Source organism: Bison bison, unplaced genomic scaffold (genome assembly GCF_000754665.1).
Source record: "Bison bison bison isolate TAMUID 2011002044 unplaced genomic scaffold, Bison_UMD1.0 scf7180017864289, whole genome shotgun sequence".
Taxonomy (NCBI): Eukaryota; Metazoa; Chordata; class Mammalia; order Artiodactyla; family Bovidae; genus Bison; species Bison bison.
Window position 1 is genome coordinate 2440201 of NW_011494861.1, and position 6060 is coordinate 2446260.

A 6060-nucleotide genomic window follows, 5' to 3' on the forward strand; every position below is an offset into this window, starting at 1 on the left:
GGGGCAGCTTGGCTTCCTCGGTCTCCCCCATCCGGGTTTTATGCCTCCTGGCCCCTGCAGTGTTTCTGGCCTCGTCGCCTTAGATTTCTCTTGCTCAGAACTTTGCGACCTGCCTCTCTCTCTGCGGGTCACTTTCTCTGCCAGCCTGTCTGCTTCGCTGTCCCACCTGTCTCGCTGCCCTGGGCATTTCTACCCCTGTGATGTCCCTCCATACTTGCCTCCCGCCCTTCCCAGGTCTCAATCTCATGCCGTTCTTGGTCCCCCATCTTTCAGCTGACAATTGGTCTGTCTCTAATGTCTAAAGGTCACAGGTGCCCTGCCCTGAGCCTGGGCAGTGGGTCCAGGTGGCCTCAGAGTGGGAAAGTGGAACCTCTCGGGCAGGGGTTGCTGTGGGGAGAGGGAGCCCCCACGCCTCTCCTAGCTGCAGGCAGCTTGGCCCGAGGCGAGGTGGTGGCCGTCGTTAGGGAAACAGAACAGGCAGCCGGCAGCTCCCTTTTATCCGGAGAGGATTTGATATTCTCGGACACGCCCTGCTGAAAGCCCAGGCGCATGCACACGCATGCACACACATACACAGGGACACAGAGCACAGTAGGCACGCACTAAGCAGCCTCAGATGGCCTTGCAATCACACTCCAAATCCAATCTCTTCACAGGCATCCAGGAACGAGAGACCCCCAACTGCAACCCCCAAACACAGAGAGGTACCCCCACCCCCTGAGCAGCAGGAACCCTTTGGTGGAGAGAGGAATCTCTGTGCACATCCACTGCCCACAAGAGAAGGACAAACAGCCCCAGATTAAACCCACCTGCACCTCGGAGACCACAGCCTCTCCCCCACGACAATGGCAGCAGGAGGAGGAACAGCTTTCTGGGCCAGGCTCTTCATTCGGAAGAAGGAAAAGAAGATTCCTTCCCAGCACACCATGCCAGAACCCTGCCCCCTCCCATGGGGCAGGAACTCAGGGCCACCCAAGCCCCTCTGCTGCCTGGCTTCCATGATCTCTTTATTTCCCTCTCTCTTTGTATCCCCCTTGATTTATGAAACTAGAGGAGATGATCTCTTATTTAACTAACTTTGAAGTTGATTCAAGTTCTTTCCATAACAAATTAGTCTCATTAAAAAGCAGTTTCCACCTGGGTCCATGGGGTGTGATGGTGGCTGCTCCCCTGCTGGTTTGGGCAGGGAAGTGATGCGCCCCCTAGGGGCCAGTGTGGAGAAGGCAGTGCCATGTGTCCCCTCTCTCCTTCAACCAGGAGTTGGTGGCGGAGGTGGGGAGGGAGCATCACCATTGAGCACTACACGTGCATGTTAAGTCTCTTCAGTCGTGTCTGACTCTTTGCGACCCCATGGACTGTAACCTGCCGGGCTCCTCATTCCATGGGATTCTCCAGGCAAGAATACTGGAATGGGTTGTCATTCCCTTCTCCAGGGGATCTTTCCCACCCAGGGATTGGACCTGTGTGCTAATAACATATACACTACCTATGCGCTCCATGTACACCGTGTACAGCATATATGCACTGTATGTGCACTGCATAACTACAATACATACATTACATATATACTATATGCACACAACTCCTATAGGCTGAATGTGTCCCTCCAAAATTCACACATTGAACCTAATCTCCAAGGTGATGGTATTAGGAGGTGGGGCCTTTGGGACATGATTAGGCCATGAGGAAGGAGGTCATGGTGTCTGAGCCCACAGACTACTCCAGACACATCTCTGACCCTCACCCGGGCTCTGCCACCCGGAAATACCCATTCGGGGTCTCCCGATCACGGCTCTGCCAGTGTTTAGCTCTATGGCCACATGCAATTAGCTTGACATCTCTAAACCATTGCTTCCTGGGCTGATGATGGGGATAATATTAGGTACCCTCTCGAGAGTCATGAGGATTATTCCAGGGTCAAGTGAAGATATGGGAGCCAGTGGAGGGGCTCCGAGCAGAAATCTCAACTGAAAGAAGAGCTAAAAATGATGCCTAAGGCTACACAGGGACACCCCGAGACACACACATCTTCAACCCAGCAAAGGAAGGCGACAGAGAAAGGTGGCAAGGGGGGTCCCGGGGGCTGAGACATTTCACAGGTACATGGGGGTCTCCAGAGTGTGACATTTCTCTGGCATGGTGCACAGGCTGTCTCAGCAGCTGGGGAAGCGTGGCCCAGTTAGGAACCTGCTAATGACATTCACTGTCAGCTCAGGACTAAGTGAACATGCCTGCAGGCCTCCCTGCCAACTGCAGGTCTCACCCGAGAGCAGAAGTCATGGTGGTGGGGGTCGGGGGAGGCCTATTTGGGCCATGGGACACAGGATGGGGGATCAGGGCTCAGAGAGGGGTCAGGGCTGGTTTTAGCAGGACCCAATAAGATGGAAAGGAAATGGCAACCCACTCCAGTGTTCTTGCCTGGAGAATCCCAGGGACAGGGGAGCCTAGTAGGCTGCCGTCTATGGGGTCGCACAGAGTTGGACACAACTGAAGTGACTTAGCAGCAACAATAAGATGGAGGGACTGGGTGTCAAGACAGACAGTAAGCTGGAGTCAAGCCCAGTGAGGAGGGAGGTGAGTGGGGGATCCACACCAGCCGTGAACTCGGAACAGAACAGCCACAGAGCTGGGCCACTGAGGGGTCCTGTTGAGGCCTCTGGGTCGAGAGGAGAGGCTAGAGCCTCCACGTGGAGGCAGGGCTGTCTGCAGCACCCCCACTTGGCAGCTACTGGGAGCTGCTTGTCTGCTGCAGACAAAAGGTCTCTCCGGAGGTGACAGGGCGCTATGTTTCCTCTAAAAATAACAGCAACAGGGATTCGTCCATCTTCTTGTCAGGAGAGAGAACAGCTCAACTCCGCTTCTGTCGACAGCTCTGCTGGCTCCTCAAAGCCCCCCACACAAACCAGGGCTAAGCCGGGTGTCGGGTGGGGTCTGAATCAGGCCTTTCTGCCCTGGCCTGACTGCCACCAAGCAGCCTGCACCCTTTCTGTCTCCCCCACCCTCCCACTCAGCTTGATTTTTGCCCCTCAAACCCCCTCCCTTACCCCAGCAAGGCAGAAGTCCACCCTCCCCCATCCCCCAGGCCCAGGCAAAGCAGTGTGTGGCCTCTCTCAGGCCAGCCACAGCCAAAGATGGGGAGGGAATATCCCTCTGCCTCTCCCTGGCTGGCTTGTGGGGTCCAACCACATAGAGGGGCCATCCACATGCAGGGCCCAGGATCAGCCACAAACCCATTCACAAGGCAGCCCTAATGAAAAATTACATTCTAGAAAATAGGGTGCCATTTTCCCATTTGGCTCTGGGCCATCTTGGAGGGGAAGATGGGGGAGGGATGTGGAGGGTTGGGGTAGCGGGAGTACATTATTCCATCTCTGGGACAGCTGCCTCCTTCCCCACCACCTCCTGGCATGTGCTGTGTGTGTGCTTAGTCACTCGGTCGTGTCTGACTCTTTGCAACCCTATGGACTGTAGCCCACCAGGCTCCTCTGTCCATGGAATTCTCCAGGCAAGAATACTGGAGTGGGTTGCTGTTGTAGCCACGTGTTCCAGGAAACAAACTCACTCAGAAGGACAATGCAGATAGTGGAGTGCAGTTTATTACACAGGCGGGCCCAAGGCAGAGTCTCCTCTTAGCCAAGGACCCTGACCAGTTTTTGTGAAAACCTTACATACCCTAAGTGTAAGTGCTCAAACACACCTCCCCAAATTCTCTGAAACTAGTCTGAACAAAGGAAAAGAAAGATACAAAGTTAACCTGTGATTCCTATACCTTAAGCCTAGGTAGTTAACAGTGGACAATTATCAATAGGCCTGTGGTCACACCCCAATAAGCACAATAGAATGTATGATTCTATTTGGTTATACAGATAATTAAGGTATTCTTTTAGGCAATGGTGAGTCTAGGTACGAGCCCTGGGGCTCTTCCATCCGGGGGGTCTGGTTTTCCAGTTGGTAAGTCGTTTCCATAGATTCTGGGCATACAGCTCAAAGTCCGCAGTCCAGCCCAAGATGGAGTTCTGCTTTCAAGATGGAGCCTGTTCTGTCTGTTTCCTCCTTCATTGCCATTTCCTCCTCCAGGGGATCTTCCCCACCCAAGGATCGAACCTGAGCTTCCTGTGTCTCCTGCATTGCAGGTGGATTCTTTACCCACTGAGCCATGAGGAAAGCCCCAGCAAATGCTTTTTTTTTCTTTTTTTGAAAGTCACTCAGTCATGCCTGACTCTTTGCAACCCAAGGGACTATACAGTCCGTGGAATTCTCCAGGCCAGAATACTGGAGTGGGTAGCCCATCCCTTCTCCAGGGGACCTTCCTGACCCAGGAATCAAAGCAGGATCCAGGTGGCCATCTGCTGCAAGTGCCTCTACCTTGCTCTCTCTCAGGGTGCTCAGCCTCACTAGCCAGCACTCAGGCTGGGTGCTCCAGGCCCACCCCCACTTTCCTCCCTGCCTCTCCCACTTTCCAGTATTGGCATTTCAAGTCCTGGAGCAGGAGAGAACTGAGCTGCCCAGCAGGGATGCCCAAAGGAGTCCCCTTCCACAGGTGAAAATTTGTTCATTCATTCAACAAACATTTATTGAGCACCTACTATGAGGTATTCAGTGGTCTAGGGTCCAGGTTGAGAGCAGTATTTAACAGACATGGTCACTATGCTCGTGGAGCTCACACAGGTTGTAGTGAGGCAGACAGACATGAAACAAATAAGCCACGAATGAATGAGGCCAGGTTAGACTTTAAACTTGCAGTGTTAAGTGAGAAAAGAAGACTCTTGAGAGTCCCTTGGACTGCAAGGAGATCAAACCAGTCAATCCTAAAGGAAATCAACCCTGAATATTCACTGGAAGGACTGATGCTGAAGCTCCAATACTTTGGCCACCTGATGTGAAGAGCCGACTCACTGGAAAAGACCCTGATGCTGGGAAAGATTGAGGGCAGGAGGAGGAGGAGAAGAGAATGAGATGGTTGGATGGGATCACCAACTCAATGGACATGAATCTGAGCAAACTCCAGAAGTGAAGGACAGGGGAGCCTGCAGTCAATGGAGTCTCAAAGAGTTGGACACAACTTAGCAACTGAAAAACAACAGCAATGAAACAGGAAGGGCAGCTAAGGAATGCCTGGGATCTGGGGAGACCTGTCTCAGAGATGCTGAGACCTGCAGGATGAGAGGGGCCCAGCCTTGAGAGGATCTGAGGAAGAAGAGAATGGCAGGACAAAGGTACACAGTGGGGCGGAGCTCTGGCAGGCCAGGGCCAGAGAGGACCAGGGTGGCAGGAGGCTGAGGGCGGTCACGGGTGAGAGGAAGCTGGATAAGGCAGAAGGGGCTAGATTAGGTGCAGGGCACAAAGAGGACTTGGGATTTTTTGGTAACTAGAATGAAGAGCCACTGAAAGTTTTAATCAGGTTTGGTAAGAACGAATTGAGAGAGCAGCATGGAAACATACATTACAGAATGTAAAATAGATAGCCAGTGGGAATTTGCTCACAGGGAATTTGCTTACAGGGAGCTCAAACCGGTGCTCTGTGATGACCTAGAAGGGTGCGATGGGGTGGGAGGCAGAAGCAAGGTTCAAAAGGGAGGGGACATATGTACACCTATGGCTGACTCACGTTGATGTATGGCAGAAATCAATACAATATTGTAAAGCAATTATCTTCCAATTAAAAATAAATAAATTTTTTAAAGTTTGAATCAAGTTTGTCTTTTGTGATCACTCTGGCTCCTGAATGGAGAGTGGCCTGCAGGGGTCAGGGAGGAGGGGAGGCTCCTCGGTTTGTGCCAGGGCCAGGTGATGGGAACTGACGCAGGTGTTTCCCAGGTCGAGCTGCAGCACTGGTCCATACACTCAGCTTCTCCTGCTGCCTCGTCTCCCAGCAGGCATGAGGAGTGTGGCCTTTATTTCCACAGCCACCAACCAATCTGGGGGCTTGTCTTTCACTGTCCCAGCCAGGTTATAAATCCATGTCTATAGTTACCTGGAGCGAAGAAGAAGGAGACCTCAGACCAGAAAGGTTGCCCAGTGGCCAGGCTCCAGCTCAGGGGAGAATCCAACTCCACTCCC